Raw genomic sequence first — 22,095 nt, forward strand, 5'->3', positions numbered from 1 at the left:
GAAACATTGGAAACATAATTTCCCTAAAAATAAACCTTACGTAAGTATCTTGCCTTTCCTTCTAAAGGAGTTCCTGCAGAAAAACTATACTTGATGTCCATTTCAGTGAAACTGTTGGCAGTCATTCACAACAGTATTATGGACAAGTGAAACTCCAGTGTTGTTGAATAATGAATTACTGTCTACTTCAATAGAATTCTCTAATGTATATCATAAACCTGTACTCACATAAATATATTTTAGTTTGATCAATAAAGTGTATAATGATATAAAATCTGTATTTGTGAAAATAAACAATAATGAAGATATGAAAAGTATATATAGTTCAATAAAACTAGTATAGTGAGTGCCTAAAATGAAGATTTTTTGACACTCTAGGTAATGAGCTCATAAATTAATGAAACTAATTAGATATGACAAGCATATCTAATTGAGCTATGGCCAATTATGGTGAGAGAAGAAAATGATTGTTGGGTGGGAAAATAATTCACTAAGAATGGAATAAGTGAGTAGTGTGGCTTTATGAAAGGTGGGGCTTGATAAGTAAGGACTGGAATAAAACATGTTACAGATAGAGTAGGCTGCATGTGATTAAATGCAGGAGGTGAGACACTGTGATATATGCAATTTACTTGAATATGATATCTAAGAATCACATTAAAAGGCTTTTAAATGCCATGCTATAGAGCTTGTGTTTTATTTGTTAAACAGAGGCATTGAACATTATTGAAATAAAGATTATTATTGCAGCACAATGTAAGTTGTAATGCATTAGTAAGAGACATTATGAGCAAGACAGTAATTCCAGCAAAATGTGGTATCATTCTGAGCAACAGCATTAGTGATAGATGAGATTGATGGAAGGAAAATGGTAGGGATCAAGTGATTTGAATTCTAATATTTGCACAAGGGGAAATCATTTGCTTGATGAATACTCATTTGCTGGCAGGTTCTGGATATAAAACAGGGAAGTTAATTGTGAAAAAATAGCTTTGCCTTTTAAAATCCCATACATACTTGGGAGGAGAAATGGGTATTATATAAAAAACACAAATACAGCCTTCACTGTTAGAAAATAAATGTTCTAGGGAGACTCGGAAGAGGACAAAGGAATTGTCCTTTTAGGAAACAGGAAAGTTTGATGATAAAAATGCCTTACCCTAAAGGTGACACTTGAATGATGTAGGGAGGAAGAGAGGGAGTCAGTGCCCTGGTCTTAGAATTAGTTTATTTGTTTAGTTTTGTTTTCTGGTAAAAGGAATTCAGGAAATGTTCTGAGGCAGAAATGTGTTGAAGAACATCAGGACCAGTGGGGCTGAGGGAATTGAGGATATGGGAGAAAAGGTCAGAGAGATACAGTACTAGAGAGCCACCTCTAGTACTAGATGACATGTAAGTGCCATCTAAGGGCTTTGGCTTTTGCTCAGTGCATGGCAGGAGACATATAAGGACTTTGATTGGATAAGAGTCTTGCTCCAAATTGTGTGTTAACAGGATCACTGTGACTACAGTGTTGACTACAGGTTGGGAAAGAGCAGAGTGGGCACAGGGAGGAACAGATTAGTACAATATGCACCTGGGATTTGTGAAATATTATCCTGGCAATTAAGATGGAGTCGTTATGGCTGTTAATTTGGTGAATCCCATACAGAAATTAGGAAAAATAATCGATTTATGGTTAGGATTTAAAGCTGCTGTTGGGGCATGTTAAATTTTAAGTACAGATGATAGTTTCAAGTAGATTTAGTAATTGAGATTTATAAGTCATCTGTACTCTGAGGTCTGGACCAGTACACAAATTATTTAAAGCAAAGGTGAGAAGCAGTCATGTCAGAAATAACTCATCTACCAATTAGTACATGAACTCAGGGCCCTTTTATAGGTTCGTGGATGGTGTGACTTTTTGGCTGAGATATGTGCCAGAAAGTTTAAAGGCACAGTCTGTAGTAAGCCTACAAAAAGGTATGAAAGCTAAAATTTTCAATTGTATATCAAGAAGCCTGTATTTACTCATAATGAAGTGTGGTGCTCTTGGAAGCATTAAGAATCACTCCTAAGCTAAAATGCAGAGGTGCCCATGAGAAAAAAAAAGTCAGACATCAAGCAGGGGAAAGGAAATAGAGTTAATGATCTATATATCATTCCGTAATCCTAAAAGTATATGACTGAGATTTTTACCTCTTGTATTGGGCACAGAGATTACCTGTGATTGCTGCTGTTTTTTATGATTCTCCCTGTGTTTGTTTACTCATAACTTCTCACAGACTTACATAGACAAAACTAGAAGATTAAAGCTCATTTGTTGAGTACTACCTATGTGAAGAACTTCAACACAAAAGCATCAACATTCTATATTTCAGCTTGATTTTTCAAGAATAAATAGACTTAAAAACTGTGATTCTTAGCATAACCTTGGAAATCACTCAATAAATTTATGTAGCAATATAAAACTTGGATTTACTTAGCCCTCATATGAATAATCTTTTTGAATGAGGCTTCTATTGATTGAGAATATGAATCTTGTCAGGAAGAATAAGTTTATTCAGGAAACATGTCTTATGATGCTATTTTAGACAGTCTTGTCAGGACCCACAGAGAATTGTGAAAATTGAGAGTGGCAATATGATACCTACCAGAGGCAATCTATGAAACAATTAATAACATCTGTATCACTCATTTGTTTCTCACTCAATAGTCTTAATAGTTTTATTTTACTGACAAAATATCTTAAAAACAATCACTAAGACATATAGAAAGTATTTCTAAAGTCCTGTCTTTTACCCTCAATAAATTGAACAAAAAATATTCATTAAATCTGTTCTGGATGGAACTATCATGTGTACAAGTTTATGAGGACCTTGGTTTTCTAGTGCTTAAGTCCTGGCTCCCACCATCCAAGGAATTGCTATTTTGTAGAGGAGGTAAAAATGTACCTAGTAATTATAATGAGCCTGATATGTATGCCGCCTACATTAGAATAACCTGGAATGCTTTGTAAAAATAAATATTCTTTGTTTCTGCCCAATACACAGCCAAAGAACTCATTACAATTTAAGAATATGTACTTTAAAAGCTTATTTAGTATTAAATAGAGTATTGAAAATTTATGTGGTAAGTGCTATAATAATCCTAGGAGTAAGATCACACACAGTTTAATTCATTGGTTCTCAATCTTAACCCAACATTGGAATTGTTTGGAAAGTTTTCCCAATGTTTAGGTCTTGTCCTGTGCTATTATGATATAATTGTTTCAGCCTTAGCCCAGGGATTATTTAAAGGCACATACAGTAGCTGATATATTTGAAATGTTATAGTTTATTTATAAAAACATTCATTGTACTATATATCTAATTCTCTGTTCACTAGCCAATGTGAACTATGAAAATTAAAAAATGACACTATCATTAAAATAATTTTAAGTCAACAATTATTATGTAGCAAGTATAAATTTATTTAATCCTCTTGAAAACTCTAAGTGTGATTATCATTCCCATTTTATAGAAGAAGAACAAAGCTATGATGACTGGCCTAAGACTGTACAGCAGGTAACAACATTGGTATTTGAATTCAAGAAGTCTGGCTCTAGAATACATACTCTTAATGTTCTGCTACCTACATGTATACTGTATCTGCCCCCATATGCTTCTTTCTTATCATTGACCTATATAAGTTGTTTTACAGTGTCTTTATATAACCTCCTCCAGCCTCTTGGATGGTAAAGTTTTGTCCATTTCATGTTCACTGCTCAAATGTCACCTTTATATGGGAAGTATTCCTACCTCCCTACTATGAAAAGTGACATTTCCATTGTAACAGTTGTTAAAGATGTGAAATTTTTTTTAGTGTATAACTCAACAGTGTGTTTGTATGTGTGTGTGAGTGTGTGTAATTTACACATTTTTAAATACTTGGCAAAAATTCATAATTTTAGAAAATTGTACAAAATTTAAAATTAAGTGACCATAAATAAGGTTTTATTCATTCACAATCATGCTTATCCCCATGTTTTTAAGGAGGTTTGATTGTGCTACAGTGGCATATATGAGAGTTGGAAGAGAGACACATTTGTCTCTCATAATATGAAAGAATATCTGACCCTTTACAGAGTACTTTGACATGAACTGAAAGGGTAAAAGCACAGGAATCAGTTAGGAACCTTATGTAGAGTATTATAATAATCTTAGTGAAGTAGTAAAGATATTTTATCATAGAGTATTTTTAAGTTGAATCTGTAAAAGCTAATGTCATCTTAGGGAACAAGTTACAACATGTAAAGCAAAAAGGATGAGTGACATGTTCAGTAAGGGTAGATATTCTAAGTAGCGTAGACATATGGATACATCTGGCCTGTAGATGGTCTACTAAGTTGAATTTGAGCAGTTACAGTACCAGAAATAGTGCATGGGAACATGTGCTAATATTAAGTTGCAGCCAACTATTAAGGTAGAATTGGTAAGAATTAAGAGAAAAATAGAGATTATATTCTTGACTATCATAAAGACTTTCTAAATGGCCAATAAACTGAATAAAGTAAAACTGACAGAACAATCAAGCACTGTTGAAGACTAGGGAGTCCATGAATCTAAAGCACCAGGAATCCAGAAAGGTGTTATGAGACTGGACACGTCCCATGAAACCTGGGTTGAGGGAAACAGGAGCAGTCAGCCTTACTATAACCCACTGTTTCCTGTGCAACTCTCAGTGCCCTGCCATCTAGATCATTTTATTTATATCCCTTACACTAATCTGAAAGGTTTGCAAGTCATCAGGCCTGACTTTTGCATTTATCAAAATATAGAAGATTATGACTATCACCCAAGGGAAATTTATCATGTAGCTAAAGTTACAGACTTAGTTGCATGATACCTCAGTTTCATTAGTGTTTTTCAAAGCCCTATATCATCATCCTAACAAAAGCCCCAAATAATATAATTTCAGGAGCAAGAAAACTTTGACCATTGTGATTAACTAACATAGATAGAATTGAATGGGTCTGGAACTTCAAATCTAGTGTATTTCCTATTGTACCACACGTCCACTGGCTTGCATTTGTATCTTTTAAATGGCTAGGTACTTCCAGGGCTCACAATATTAATAAGATGATAATGGAAAGAATGTAGGTAGGTAGGACAGCAGCAGATTGATATAGCTGCCTTACAAACAGAAAGAGATTAGGAAAACTTCCTGAATCCATAAAAAGAGACTTTGCACCAAGGGCTCCAAATTTATTTCTTTATAATGATTAGTTATATGAATGGCTAAAAACAGGTTTCCAGCTTCCTTCTGATAGTCACAAATACATTACTGTTAGGAGACAACTGAAAGTAAATGTTACTTATTAGAAAAAATATTTTTTAGTTTCAACTTACCAAGAAGGGCAATCCTATTCTACTTTATTTTCCCTTTAAACCACTTTAATGAGTATATCGTTATGAAATGTTATAGTCACCAAACTGATTTAAACAATTGCTTAGAGAGAAGACTAGATATTTACTTGTAAGTAGGTATTAGGCACCAAAATATGAGCAAAATGTTTTCATTTTATTTTAAAAGCATCTTGAAAACACCAATAATGATGAATAATATAAAAATATTTCTTCCAATACTTCAGAAGCTATTCTCAGAAAATGAATCCTTTATTAATTTTTATCTTATAATTTTATTTAGCCAATTTTATAACAATGATTAGATGTATGTACATAAAATTCTAGATTTCATCAATGAGTAGTTATTGGGAATATTTTTCTTTTTTCAATGTTTTTCCAAGGATAAGGATACTTTTATATCTTCTTGTTGCTCTTTCCACAATTGTCATTTTGTTTACTTTTTAAAAATTTCCTCTTTTGGGAAATAATATAGACCATTCTACTCAACTGTGTTTTTGAAAAGGTGACTCTAACTTGTATATCCTTATGATTCTAAATACTTTAATGTTAACTGGGCCAACATATTCAACGTATTTTCCTTCTCCAAAATACATATTACAGACTAACTCTTAGAAAAGCACCAAATCAGAAATATACTCGGGGGAATCTACATCAGAATGATCTGACTTGCTGTTAAATTGAAAAGTTCCTGTGTCATCAAAATTTATTGAACACAAACTACTAAGTATGTGAATTGGAGATAATGCATTTTTAACAAACTTCCCAAGTAACTCTTATTTACATTAAAGTTTGAGAATACAGATTTATAGCCTAAGATCCTAGAAGTGTTGAAAATGTATTATGATACATACATATACAAAAAAGTAAAAGAATATACCTTATCCACATTGTGAACTTACCTTAGACACCTCAGCTAATTAAGATTCATGAGTAGAAATGGTTTGTTTATAGAATGACTTTTTCCTGTGTCATTAATTATTAGAAAGGTTTATAATCTTTCAGGAATTAGATTCACTGGGAAATATACAAGAGCTTGATGACTGACACTAAAATGAACAGCTGAGTGCATGAGTGTGGTGAAAGATATTAAAGAAACAAAATTGTTGCTAGATAAAATGTAACATTGGGGAAAAACTGTCCTCCAGGGACCTATTTTCCTGTAAAACACTTGAGAATAATTTTTTAAATTAATTTTATTGGGACATTTAAGGTATACAATGCAATGACATTAATCATTGGAAATTTGCCCCTTTACATAATCCATCTTGGTTTAATTTTTTCCCCATAGCCCTTGCCCTCCCTTCAACCCCTCCACCCTTCCCTATCTACAAAGACTTTGTTTCCATTTTTTCTTTTTCTTCTATTAATTCCATTCCCTTCTTTCTTTACCATATCCTTCCTACTTCCTTTCCCCACTGTACCTTTTCTCCCTATTTCACATTATCTGTTATAAATTTTAGTCCTTATTTACACTTTCAGTTTCTAACACTAGAGAAACTATTCAGTATTTACACGTGTGTATCCTATTTATTTCACTTAAAGTATTGTCTGAATGTGCAATGATTTAGCTATAAATGTCTTTAGTTTCTTGTTCTTTATGGCTGAGTACCACTCCATTATATAAAAAAGAAACATTTTCTTTATCCCGTCTCCAGTTGATGGGCAATTGGGTTGCTTCCAAGTTTTAGCTATCATGAATTGTGCTGCTATGAACATGGGTGCACATATATCACTGTGGTATGATTCTTTTAATTCTATGGGGAACATACCCAGCAGAGGAATAACTGGGTCAAATGGGACTTCCAGTCCTAGTTCTTTGAGGTATCTCCATTCTGATTCCCACAGTGGTTGCACCAGTCTACAATCCCACCAGCAGTGGAGTAAGTTTCCTCTTTTGAAACAGCCCTCCAGCATTTCTTATTGGTTGAATTCTTGATAGCAGCCATTCTTTCTGGGGTGAGGGGGAATCACAGTGTTGTTTTCATTTGCATCTCTCGAATGACCAAGTGATGTTGAACATTTTTTATATGTTTATTTGCTATTTCTACTTCTTTGTCTGAGAAATGTCTGTTCATTTCAGATGCCCATTTTTGGATTGGGTCTTTAAATTTGGGAGGTCTGAGTTTTTAATTTCTTTATAGATTTGAGAAGTAGACCTTTGTCTGAGGAAGAACAGGTGAAGATTTTTTTCCCACATTATGGGTTGTCTCTTCACACTATTGGTGGTTTCTCTAGCTGTGCAGAAGCCTTTTAGTAAGAAGACATCCCACTTGTTCATTGTTTATGCTAGTTCACAGGCAAGTGAAGTTTTGTTCATAAAATCTTTTCCTACACCAATGTCTTCAAGAGTTCTACCTACTACCCCACAAAAATCAGAATACACATTTGTTTCAGCTGCACATGGGTCATTCTCAAAAATAGACCAGAAGCTACCTCATAGGACATGTCTAAGTCAGTGTAAAAGAACTGAAATTACCACCTGTATATTATCAGACCACAATGCAATAAAACTGGAGATCAATAACATGAGAAACTGCAAAAATCCCACAAACACCTGGAAATTGAATAACACCCTCCTGAACAACCAATGAGTCACAGAGGAAATTAAAGAAGAAATTAGACAGTTTCTACATGTTAATGATGATGCCAGTACAACATACAGGAATCTGTGGGACACAATGAAAGAAGTTCTATGCAGGAAATTCATAGCAGTGAATGCCCATATTAGGAAAACAGAGAGAACTCAGATAAATAACCTAATGCAGAACCTCAGACTCCTAGAAAAAGAAGAGACTAACAAAACCAAAGCTCACACAAAAGAGGAAATTATAAAGATGCGAGCAGAAATCAATGCAATGGAGACTAAGAGAATGATACAAAAAATTAATGAATCAAAGAGTTGGTTTTGCTAAAGAATAAATAAATTCGAAAAAACCTTTAGCTAACCTTATCAAAAAAGGAAAGAAAAGGCTCAGATCCATGGAGTTAAGAATGAAAAAGGGGAAGTCACAACAGGCCCAGCAGAAATCCAGAGGATTATCAATACCTACATTGAGAATCTGTACTCTAATAAAATGGAAAACACAGAAGAAATGGACAAATTCCTAGATACATACAAATTGCCAAAGTTAAATGAAGAAGATATAGAAATTCTAAACACGCCAATTACAATGAATGAAATTGAAAATGTAATAAAATATTTACCAACAAAGAAAAGCCCAGGTCCTGATGGATTCACTGCTGAATTCTACAAGACATTTAAAGAAGAACTAATGCCATTACTCCTTAAACTCATGAAGGAAATTGAAAGGGAAGCAAGGCTTCCAAATTCATTCCTGGAAGAAAGTGTTATTTGATTCCAAAACCAGGGAAAGACCCAACCCAAAAAGAAAATTACAGGCCAGTCTTCTTAATGAACATAGATGCAAAATTCCTCAACAAGATACTGGCAAACAAAATACAGAGGGTCATCAAGAAGATCATACACACTGACCAAGTCAGATTTATTCCAGGTATGCAAGGATGGTTCAATATTCGTAAATCAGTAAGTATAATACACTATATTAACAGAGTCAAGGACAAAAAACATATGATCATCTCAATAGATGCAGAAAAAGCATTTGATAAATTCCAGCACCCATTCATGATAAAAATGCTACAGAAAATTGGAATAGGAGATCTTTATCTCAACCTGATTAAGGCTATCTATGAAAAACCAACAGCCAACATCATACTAAAAGGTCAAAAACTGAAAACTTTCATGCTGAAATCAGGAACAAGACAAGGATGCCTACTATCACCACTCCTGTTCAATATAGTTCTGGAAACATTAGCCACAGCAATTAGAAAAGAGAAAGAAATAAAAGGAATAAAGATAGGAAAGGAAGAAGTTAAACAGTCATTATTTGCTGATGATATGATACTTTACATGGAAGACCCAAAAAACTACCAAAAGACTTCTAGACTTAATTGACAGATTCAGTAGCATAGCTGGATATAAGGTCAACACTCAAAAAACAGTAGCCTTCTTATACACAAATAGAAGACTCACTGAGAGAGAAATTAGGGAAACAATTCCTTTTACAATAGCATCCAAAAATGAAATATCTAGAAATCAATCTAACAAAGAAAGCAAAAGGCCTCTACATTGAAAACTACAGCATCCTGAAAAAAGGAGATTGAGGAAGATATAAGAAAATGGAAAGACATCCTTTGTTCCTGGGTAGGAAGAACCAATATAGTGAAAATGGCCATACTTCCAAAACTACTATATAAATTTAATGCAATACCAATTGAAATTCCAACAATATACTTCACAGAACTAGAAAAAACAATTCAAAAATTGATTTGGAACCAGAAGAGACCTAGAATAGCAAAAGCAATTCTGGACAACAGAGACATGGCTAGGGGTATCGCAATACCCATCTTGAAACTATACTACAAAGCTACTGTGATAAAAACAGCATGGTACTGTCAGTGAAACAGACCTGAGGATCAGTGGAATAGATAAGAAGACACAGAAACAACTTCAGACGTACTCAGCCACTTCATCTTTGACAAAGGAGCCAACCACCCTCATTGGAGGAAAGATAGCCTATTTAATAAATGGTGTTGGAAAAACTGGATTTCAACCTGCCAGAGATTAAAACTAGACCCTTATCTATCACCATGCACTAAATTAAGATCGAAGTGGATTAAAGTTGTAAATATTAAGACAGAGACCCTAAACTTGCTGGAAGATAAGCTCGGTAGAACTCTTGAAGATATTGGCATAAGAAAAGACTTTATGAATAAAACCTCCATAGCAAGGGAACTAGCAGAAAGAATCAACAACTGGGATCTCATCTTATTAAAAAGCTTCTGCACTGCAAGAGAAACCACCAACAGAGCTAACAGACAACCTACAATATGGCAAAAAAATTTAGCAGCTGTAACTCAGACAGAAGGCTACTATCTAGAATATATAAAGAACTGAAAAGAATCAGACCCTCCAAATGCAAAGACCCAATTCAAAAATGGGCATCTGAAATGAACAGACATTTCTCAGACAAATAAATAAAAGCAGCAAATAAACATATGAAATATGTTCAACATCACTGGTCATTCAAGAGATGCAGATGAAAACAACACTGAGAGTCCTCCTCACCCCAGAAAGAGTGGCTGCTATCAAGAAATCAACCAATAACGAATGCTGGTGGGGGTATGCAGAGAAAGGAACACTTCTCCATTGTTGGTGGGAATGCAGGATGGTGTGACCACTATGGTAATCAGTGTGGAGATACCTCAAAGAACTTGGGCTGGAGGTCCCATTTTACCCAGCTATTCCCCTCCTGGGTATTTTCTCAAAAGAATTAAAAGAATCATACCACAGAGATATATGTGTACCCATGTTTATAGCGGCACAGTTTGTAATAGCTAAAGCTTGGAAACACCCCAGGTGCCCATCAACTGGAAACTGAATAAAGAAAATGTGTTTTTTAAAAAAGAAAATGGACTACTACTCAGCCATAAAGAATGAGAAACTAAAGTCATTTATGGCTGAATGGATGCATATTGAGGCCATACTCTTAAGTGAAATAAATAGGACACACGTGTAAATACCAAATAGTTTCTCAAGTGTGAGAACCTGAAAGTGTAAATAAGGATTAAGAGGATTAATAACTAATAATTGATACTTTGAAATAGGAAAACTTCCAAAGGAGTAGGGGTGGTTGGAGGAGATGGGGAAAGGAAAGAATGGAAAGGAAAAATTATGAGAAAAGAAAAAACAATGGAAACAAAGTCTATGTAAATAAGGAAAGGTAGAGGGGTGATAGGCGCACAGGTAATGGGGAAAAAATAAAAACCAAGATACATCATGTACAGGTACAAACACCCAATGATAAATGTGATTGTATTGTATGCCTAAAAAGTACCAATAAAAGAATAAAGAATATAAGCAAAAAAAAAAAAAAAGGAGTTTACCTAGCCTCTGTTCCAGCTGGTTCAGCATTTCTATTTTAATATTTAGATCTTTAATCCATTTCAAATTTTTTTAGTGCATGATGAGAGATATAGGGCTAGCTTTAATCTTTGGCAAGTTGAAATCCAATTTTTCCAGCACCATTTATTAAAGAGGCTATCTTTCCTCCAGTGTGGGTGTTTGGCTCCTTTGTCAAAGATGAGGTGGCTGAGTGTGTCTGGCGCTGTTTCTGCATCTTCTAATCTGTTCCCCTGGTCCTCAGGGCTGTTTCTTTGCCAGTACCATGCTGTTTTATCACAGTAGCTTTGTAGTATAGTTTCAAGTTTGGGATTATGATACCCCCTACCTTGTCTTTATTGTCTTGTATTGCTTTTGCTATTCAAGGTCTCTTCTTGTTCCAAATGAATTTTTGAATTGCTTTCTCTGGGTTTGAGAAGTATGCTTCTGGGATTTCAATTGAGATTGCATTGAATCTATATAGCAGTTTTGGGACTATGACCATTTTCACTATGTTGATTCTTCCTACCCAGGAGCAAGGGATGTCTTTCCATTTTCTGATATCCTCTTTGATCTCTTCTTTCATAGTGCTATAGTTTTCAGAGTAGAGGTCTTTGCTTTCTTTTGTTGGGTTGATTTCTAAGTATTTCAATATTTTGGATGCTATTGTGAAAGGAATTGATTGCCCCATTGCTCTCACAGTGAGTCTGTTTTCCATGTACAGAAAAGCTATTGATTTTTGTGTTAACATTATATTCAGTTACTTTACTGAATTTGGTTATTAAGTCTAGAAGACTTTTGGTGGAGTTCTTGAGGTCTTCTACATAGAGCATCATGTCCTCTGCAAATAATGACAATTTGACTTCTTCATTTCCTATCTTTATTCTTTTTATTTCTTTCTCTTGTCTAATTATCGTGGCTAATGTTTCCAAGACTATATTGAACAGGAGTGGTGATAATGGACATCCTTGTCTCATTCCTGATTTTAGTGTGGAGGATTTCAGTTTTTGACCATTTAGTATGATATTGGCTATTGGCTTTTCATAGATGGCTTTTATCAGATTGAGGTAGAGACCACTTCTTTCAATTTTTTTGAGAGTTTTTATCATAAATGCATGTTGTATTTTGTCAAATGCTTTTTCTGCATCTATTGAGATGATCATATGGTTTTGTCCTTGGATATATTGATATAGTGTATTATGTTTATTGATTTGTGTATGTTGAACCATCCCTGAATCCCTGGGATGAATGACACTTAGGGTGTATGATCTTTTTGATGATCTTCTGGATTCTATTTGCCAGCATCTTATTAAGGATTTTTGCATCTATGTTTGTTAGTGAGATTGGCCTATAGTTCTCTCTTTCACTTGGGTCTTTCTGTGCTTTTGGGATCGAGGTGGTGCTTTCTTCCAGGAATGAATTCAGGAGTATTGCTTTCCTTTCAATTTCATTGAAAAGTTTAAACAGTAGTGATGATAGTTCCTCTCTAAATGTCTTGTAGAATTCAGCAGTGAAATCATCAGGACCTGGGCTTTTCTTAGTTGGTAAATTTTAATGACGTTTTCAATTTCATTGATTGATATTGGGTCATTTAGAATTTTTAGGTCATCTTCGTTCAACTTTGATGATTCACACATATCTGGGAATCTGTCCATTTCTTCTGTATTTTCCATGATATTGGCACATGGGTTCTTGAAGTAGGTATTGATGATCCTTTGGATTTCTGCTCAGTCCATTTTATTTTCACAATTTTCATTCCTAAATGCATGGATTTCGGATGCCTTTTCCTTTTTTTTATTAGGTCACCTAAGGGTTTGTCAATTTTGTTTAATCTTTCAAAGAACCAACTCTTGGCTTCATTGATTTTTTTGTAACATTCCCTTAGACTCCATTGCATTGATTTCTACCCTGATCTTTATAATTTTTTCCCTTGTATGAGCTTTGGGTTTGTCCTGGTCTTCTTCTTCTAGAAGCTTGAGGTTCAACATCAGGTTGTACAATTGAGCTTGCTCCATTTTCCTAATGTGTGTATTCACTGCTATGAATTTCCCTTGCAAGACTGCTTTCATTGTGTCCCATAGATTCTGATATGGTGTATTCACATTGTCATTAAATTGTAGGAACTGTCTGATTTCTTCTTTAATTTCCTGTGTGACCCATTGGTTATTCAGAAGTATGTTGTTCAGTGTCCATGTGTTTATGAAATTCTTGTGGTTTCTTTTGCTATTAATCTCCAATTTCATCGCACAATGGTTTGGTAATATACAGGGGATAACTTCAATTCTTTTGCACTTACTTAAACATGTTCTATGCGGGAGTATGTGCTCTATTTTAGAGAATGACCCACATGTGGCTACATAGAATGTGTATTCTGATTTTGTGGGGTGGGACACTCTGTAAACATCTACTAAGTTCATTTGTTCAGGCGTTTGATTGAGTTCTAGTCTTTTGTTGTTTATTTTTTGTCTAGTTGATCTATCTGTGACAGTGGGGTATTGAGGTCCCCCACTACTATTACATAAGTGCTTACATGATTTTTCTTGTCCATTAGTATTTGTTTTATATAGTTGGGGGTTTGAGGTTGAGGATTTAGCTCAGTGGTTCCGCCGCCTGCCTCACAAGCACAAGGACCCGAGTTCGATCCCGGGTACCAAAAAAAAAAAAAAAAGACCAATATAGTTGGGTGCACTACTGTTTGGTGCATATACATTAATAATTGTCATCTGTTCCTCTTGGATTTTTTCCTTTACAAGGATGTAGTGTCCTTCTTTGTCTGTCTTAATCAGTGTTGGTTTGAAATTCACTTGATCTGCAAAGAAGATAGCTAGTCCTGATTCTTTTGGTATTCTTGTAGCATGGAGTATTGCTTTCCATCCTTTACCTTTCAGTCTTTGAGTTTCTTTTTGAATTAAGTGTTTTTGTTGTATGCAGCATATTGTTGGATCTTGCTTCTTGACCCATTCTGCCACTTTGTTTCTTTTGATTGGTGAATTGAGACCATTAACATTGATGGTTATAACTGATACATATTGACTTATCATTGTCATGACCTTTTTGTTGAATTCTCCCCTTTGTGTTTAATTTCTTATAATGCATGATGGATTCATTCTGCTGGGCTTCCTGGGGTTGTAATCCTTATTTTCTTTTTCTAGGATATTCTCTAAAATTTTTTGGAGTGCTGGTTTGGTATTTATGAAGTTCCTTTGACATGAAAGTATCTTATATGTCCATCAATTTTGAAAGATAGTTTTTCAGGGTACATCAATCTGGGTTGGAGTCTGTTTTCCTTTATGGCTTGAAATATGTCGCTTTAAGCTTTTCTTTCCTTCTGGGTTTGTATTGAGAAGTCTGCTGTGCTTCTGATGGGCTTTTCTTTGTATGTGATTTGTTTCTTTAACTGTTTGGAGAATTTTGTTCTTCTGTTGGATTTGTGGAATCTTAACTATTATATGCCTATGTGTAGATTTTTTTTTTGCTCATGGCTAGTTGCAGTCCTATATGCCTCATTTATCTGCATTTCAAGTTCTTTTTCCCTGCTTGGGAAGTTTTCTGCCATTATTTCTGTGAACAGTTTTTTTTTTTTTTATGTCATGTGCAATCTCTTCTGTTTCTTCATTGACTCTGATCAGTCTGATGTTATTCTTCTTTTCATTGTCTAGCAGCTGCTGGATTGATTTCTCATGGTCCCTTACTATTTTTAAGAAATTTTTCTTTTCCTTGTCACTAATTGAAATCCTATCTTCTATATCTGAAATTGTATCCTCACATTGGCTCATTTTGCTGCATAAACTTTCGATGGAGTTTTTAATCTCCTGTAAATCTGTTTGCATCAGTTTTATGGATTCCATTTGTTTCCTATGTTGGGATCCATCATATTCCTCAGCTCCTCAATTTTTTTTTTCTGTGTCTGCTCTAGATTTATTGATCATGTCTTACACAATGGGCACAATCTCTGCTGTTATCTCAGAAATTATTTCTGATTTCATTTTTTCCAGATCCTCTTTTGTTGCCAGTTCAGGGAGTGCAGGTGGTTGAGAATCAGATTGTTCCATCTTGTTACCCTTTGGGATTGCCTTAGGTGATCTGGAAATCCAGTTTTGAGACTTATTTACGTGTCTTCTCATTTCAGCAGATCCAGCCTGTTGTGCCTTTGTTGAGGCAACTTTTTGCTCTCCCAGTGGTCTTGAATTCTCAGCAAGCCACAGAGTAGCCTTTAATCTGCTTCTCACAAGTACCCCAATTCCTAGGTTCAGAGTAGTGGCCTTTTGGATCCCAGACCTGTTGTCTGGGCAGGCTCTGGCTGGGGTACATTCGTGGGATGGTATCTAGGTGTGCCTCTTGCTTGGGCCCCTATGTAGTCCTTGTCTTTGAGGGCCTTTGGCTGGGGTGCTGTGCACCCCAGTTCCTGTTGTCTGCACAGGCTTTGGCTAGGATCTGCACACACATCAGTGGTACTGGGATGAGCCTCTGGTATTGCTTGTATGCCTTTGTATCTCTTTTCTAGGCAGGTCCTTGGCTGTGGCCAATGGTATGGCGGGCCTCTGGCTAAAGCTTGTGAGCCTGTGCAGCTCTTTTCTGGCTGGGCCTTTGGTTTGTGTGGGTGTGCAGGAGCTTCTGGGATTGTTGCAGAGCCATGGCTTTGATCCTCATGCAGTTGCACTAGTCTGGGCCTCACAGCTGCTCCCGGGATCTAAGCACAATTACCAATGGAATGGCTGGCCTGTCAAAAATAATTTTTTAAGTGGCAAATTATATGCAGTTTTTCCAAGGCTTTAACTAAATCTCATTCACATTTTTTCCCTTTAAATAAAAATAATATATTTCCTAGAGGATGATGATAATGAAAACTTTATTTCCTAAATAAATATATCAAGGAGCAAGAAGAGGCTACTTTAGAAAAACAGTTTTTAATTGTTTATTTGAGAAATTTTTGATCTGACATAATAAAATAATGTATTTTAATTTGCAGATGTACTTAATTTCCTGTGCAACTTAAAAACTTGTTCTATCCTTACATATTCTACAGTTATGATTTACATAGTATTAAGGCTTTCTTGTGAAAATTTTCAGAATACTGTAACCAGAATACTTACTAATACCTGGATTATTTAGAAAACAAGATGAGTACTTCATTCAGATTTATAGAAAGTATTATTCATCTCATAATGACTGATATCCTCCCTAAAGTAGACAATACAGCATCCCAACCTATCTGAAGTTCTTTTGACTAAATTATAATCCAGTGTGCCTGACATAGTAAAACGTTACATCTGTTATCCCATCCTACTTATTAATAGTGCCCCCTTCATTCTCAGATATCCTGTTTTAGAGAACAAATTACATAACTGAGCCTAAATTTTGACATTCTTGTATTCTTCTATCAATATTCTCATACTTAAGCATTTTTACAAATTCTTGCTTTCTTCACCATTTTATGATAGGTAGCAGAAGCAGAATCACAGGAGGAATAGGTCTTTAGTTTGACTTCCCCCTCAGTTTGGAGATGTTTGTGCTCATGTCTTTTTACCTCTTGGTAGCTCCCAAGTGTTGTGTGGTATAGTGCTTTCCTAGAAATGGAAAACTGTACATATGATTCTTTTCTTTTAACCTCTTGGTGAAAGGAGGTTTTCTTGGACCAGCCTATACAGTCCCTTTGCAGTAGTGCAGATGAATATGAAGTAGTGGAAGTATTTTAGGATGTTAGCTGAGATCTTAGCTTCAGTATTAAATAGAACAGGACTTGCAACCTAGCATTCTCATTCAAGCTTCAATTTCTTTCCAAAATGGGATGTTAAAAGTCCCGGCTTATATCAGGCATGGTGGTACACACCTGTAATCCACAGTTCCTTGAGACAAGGCAGGAGAATCACAGGTGTCAGGCCCACTTAGGCAATTACCAAAAGTGTTCTTTAAAATAAAAATTTTTAAATGGATGGGAAGTAGTTCAGCAGGGGAGCACTTGCCCAGTATATATGAGGCTCTGGATTCAATCGTCTGTATTGTGAAAAGAAAAGGCCGGCCCCACTTCCTTTCCCCATAGGTCTGTTGTGAAGTATAATAGAAATAAGGAATTTATCACAGTGTATTGCACCCAGTACCTATTTTGTTTTACTCCCAGAACTACCGCTATGACGGCAACTGATAATAGTACTCTAGTTTCTTTTGGTAGATAAATGGTATACTTGTAATGGGAAAATTTGAGGAAATATTCTAAGGCCAGAAAGAAAATGTGTGATTACTATCCCTATCTGTTGCCTTGTTAAAATACAAGAAATGGCAGGAAGTTATGTAACCTATTTCTTTGTCTAATTAACAATACATATCATACTGGTATGGACTAGAAAAATATAAAAAGGAAAAGAGCAATGACCTAAGTATGGTTTTGCTTTAAACTAGGCGTACTTCATTACAGGGGTGCTTCATTGCAATTAGTATCTTCCCACCTATTCTTCCTCCATACACACCAGTATTTAAAATTGGTAACGTTGATTACTAAACTTATCCCATCTGCCTAATGTAAGAAGTATTGGGAAAAGTTTCTTGCATCAGTTATGTATTTCTGGCCTCATCTGGGTTTATTTACATAGCTGAACACATCAGGCAGGTTTCCTGCAAGCTGTGCTCCACTGATGAGCTTGGAATAGGTGGATCTACCTCTTCATGGGGTCTCTTCTCAAAGAGGATTTACATTTTCAGGAGGACAAGGCCCAGTATGACAGCACACTCAAGCCTCTGATAGGGTCACATTTGATAATGTGACATTTGTTCAAACTAAATCACGTGGCTAAACCTAGAGTCATTATATGTGGGGAAAACACAAAGTAAAAGTGTCAAAATAGTTGATTATTGAGGGTCATTAACATAAGCATCTAACCCCAACCCAAATCGCCATGGTCTTTTTTTGTCAAAGTGGTAAACAGCTAATATTTGTATAACAGTAGGCTATTTAAAGCTGAGGTAGATGTTAATTCTCTCTTCTACTTCAGGCTTTAAAGAACTACCTGTCTTTATTTCTTACAATAGAGAGGAGAATTGAACACTCTTGTAATGAAGCTTTAATTTAAATCCTGATCCTTTATCATTGGTAAGCATCAAAGATTTATTTCTATAAAAAAAGAAGATAAATTATCTAGTTTATTCTTTTCTTGGGCTTATAATATGTTGCACTTTCACTTTTCCCTAAATGATGATATTATCTTTTGTATGGATTTCCTATTTTAATTTATTAATATATTACTATATTAAATATATAATTACATAAATATATAATTTCATTAATATATTAATATTTTAATATTTTTTGGTACTGGGGATCAAACTCTGGTCCTTGCACTTGCACAACAGGCAACGAAACCACTAAGCTAAATCCCCAGCCTTCCTATTTTAATTTAACCAATATTTTCATCATATTTTTAATCCTGAAAAAATATAATAATTTATAGTGTTTGATTGTATTGCAGGGAAAGAAGTAGCAATTGGTTTATGCCATTCTCACATTCAGTATTCTGTATTCTTAAACATATTGCTATGCGTATCTACATGTATAGCACATGACTGTGCGCTCTTATATACAATATGTATGAACACACACATAAAACTCACCTGTGCTTTTTACTTAGAAAATAAACTCTCTAGTATAATCAAACAATAGAAAGTTTTGTACCAAGATCTTTTATCATTATTTTAATATAGGTATTTAGATAATAAAGAAATAATTTTAATCACTAGCTTAACTTTTTTTTTTTTCTTTTTTTTTTTTTTTGGTACTGGGGATCAAACTTGGGTCCTTGTGCTTTTGAGGCAGGTAGCAGAACCACTGAGCTAACATCCCGGCCCATAGCTTAACTTCTTTTATATAAAAAGCCAAACAAATAATAAGAGATTTTTCTTTAATGGTTTTTAGGAAGCAACTGAATTTTTAAATATCATTTAAAGATCTGTGAATAAATTCTACTGTTTTAAATAGTGCTGTAGTAGAGCTGCTTGAGCAAGTCTTCTTAGTGACATGCCAGTAAGAATATTTTTATGTTTTTGTATGAGAAGCAATTTCTCAGAAACACAACAGACACAGAATAATGCTGGAGGGAATAATGTCTTTCTGATATCAACTGAAAGCTAACCTCCAGAGTTTCTGTATTTTATTCAATAACCATGGCAGTGGGAGTTGAGAAGTGGATTATCTCTGCCTGAACAATGAAGACTTTAAATCAAAAACTAAGAGCAAGAGATAAGGAGAAAGAAAACTGTTAAGTAAAATATACAAAAGCAAAACAAGCAGGAAATAAAAACTATTGTTTTCATGGCTGTAGGAGCAAGGAGAGGCATTTTAGAAGAAAGGAAAGCAAGTATGCACCTCCTAGTGTCTTATTTTCAGAATCATTGAACCTAATATCTGAGAATCATTTTTTTTTCTTTTTAGATGACTTGACTATGTAATAACAGCATATGGAAAACAAAGCCAGCTGTCTCACAGGAGCACACATTTCTTCTCTTGCTTTCTAAATGCTTTTTTTGGAAAGCAAACCTCATATCCCCTTAGGGCAAGCCTGACTCTTAGGGAAGATAATCATTTTAGGATATGATAAATATAACACACATTATATTTCATTATTATATATTTCCTGCAAGATCCAGTATGTTGATTGTATCATTTAATCTCTGCTAGATGTTATCCTCCTGTTATAGAGAAGAAAATTGTGGTTTGGTAACCAGTATGGCATTCTTAGTTACATTGGAATTAAGAGTTTATTATATTATATGGCTTTAATTTAAAGAAAATAATATATTGCAGAATATATAGATGTGGAATATAATTTCATCAATTCTTCATATAGACTTATTATACAAACTCATATTTAATTAACATTATGCTGCCCCACTACAATTTTAAAATCTAATTAATAAGTCATTTGGATAACACAGATATCAAGTCACAAAAGGCCAATTAATACAGTTTCTCTTAACAGAGGATCATGTATTCAAAATGATTAGTTAATTAATACCATAATTAATTACCAAAGAATGTCAGCTAATATTCAGCCCTAAATCCTAGAGATTAAACCTAATAGAAGCCCTGGAATAGAGAAGCCAACAATGGTAGCTTGGGTGAATTATTGAAGCCTTCCTATTGGTGCCTTTGGTAGAGGGAAAACTTGAAAATCCTTGAAAACAAATATTAGAAAATGAGACGAAGAAACAGCTAAAGATTTTCTTATATAGGATCCAAACAAGAAATGAGGCAACAGGAATTGGATGTGATATTGTAGGCTCCATGACAAGTGAAGATAGGAATAAGATGTGGAGCAGGACTTGGATAGGACTGGGAACTGTGTAATTTCCCTTTGTATTCCAGAACTAAGGTTAGAATGTAGTTGAAACAGAGTTAGATAGTGAGAAAAAGAGCAAGAATGAAGTGGCAAAGGTGATACATTATGCATAGTAAATTTTAATATCCAAGAATGCAAGAACAAAAGAAAAAAAATCTGCACTTTGAGTCCAAAGCTTTCCTCTGTTGTTTTACCTCAGAGACCTCAGAGATCAGCTGTTATTGTTAGAACTGGAAAGCATGCTCAGAATACATATACATGCAGCTAGTAATGGAAATAAAACTCCCCAGTGTGTGTTTATGTTTGGGAGGAATTGGAAAAGAAAGCAGGGGAAACTACAGGGAAATGAAAAAAAGAGAAGAAATGAGACCATACTTTGGATATCTACTCTCTGGAAGTCATTTATACAGTAATGCCAGGGAAGAGCCAAAATTAGACAGGGAATAGGAAAGAAAAGAAAATTATGTATGTGACTTTTGCCCTTATTCTCAATAATCTCTATAAAATCTCTGCCTCTGAAGAAACTTTGGCACCAGACAGATTGCTGTTTCCAGCCACATTTTCTTCTCCATGGCTGCTGCTTCAGAATCCCTTCTTCACTAACTGTTGGCTTCCCAGAAAGCAAAGACAAGGGAAGGAAAAAAGAAAAAGATGACTAAACTTTCAATTTTCTTTTGCATTTGTGTACTCTAATGTATTCAAAATGTATACACTCACAGTTTAGGTAAAGTATATTTGAGTTTTAAAAAATTTGCTGCCAGTAGAAAATACTATACTAATATGAGAATTAATAACTTGAACTGTGACTGTCAAAATTCTTTGAAGAAATGGCCTTTACAGAGACTAAATTATTCAGAATAGTTTAAAATATGCAAACAATGCTCAAGGAGATTCATAAGCTATAAAATTATTCTAAGCCAGAACAAAATTTCCCTGATCTTTAAAGGGATTTAGCTATTAATTTCTAAATGCTGAACATAGTTGACATTTCAAATTGAATTGTTGCTGAAGTAATCACATCAAATCTCTTAGTTAAATGTTCAAAGTAGAGCCCATGAAATATGCATGTTACCAAATCAAGGCAAGGTCTTTCTTCAGAATACACAATTTTTGTTTAGATAAAAACTTAGGTGCTTTTGAGTTAAAAATAAAATAATCTCTGAATGTAGGATTCACTTACTCTTTAAAGAAAATTGAAGGGTAGATCTCAAGAGATTTATGCCATTTTTAATATGAAATTCAACTTAATGAGTATCCATTAATTTAGGGGAAGTCAATTTAAAAATTATGACTTGATTTTTGATACCAAGATTTTTAGTCTCTAAAAGTTTACATTGAGAAAATGAACTCATTCAAGGCATTATTACATATCACAAATACTTCCCAAGACAGCATTTCCCAAAATGTGATATAAGTACCCTGT

The 22,095-nt window shown here is 34.6% G+C and overlaps 1 protein-coding gene across 1 annotated transcript in view; it reads left to right on the plus strand.

Annotated features, from left to right (window-relative positions):
• Epha6 (EPH receptor A6) overlaps positions 1 to 22,095 on the plus strand; it is a 916,320-nt gene that overhangs the window by 222,185 nt on the left and 672,040 nt on the right.

The sequence above is a fragment of the Heterocephalus glaber genome, unplaced genomic scaffold, assembly GCF_053883595.1.
Source record: "Heterocephalus glaber isolate CG9 unplaced genomic scaffold, H.glaber_assembly_v1.0 deba00000122, whole genome shotgun sequence".
NCBI lineage: Eukaryota > Metazoa > Chordata > Mammalia > Rodentia > Bathyergidae > Heterocephalus > Heterocephalus glaber.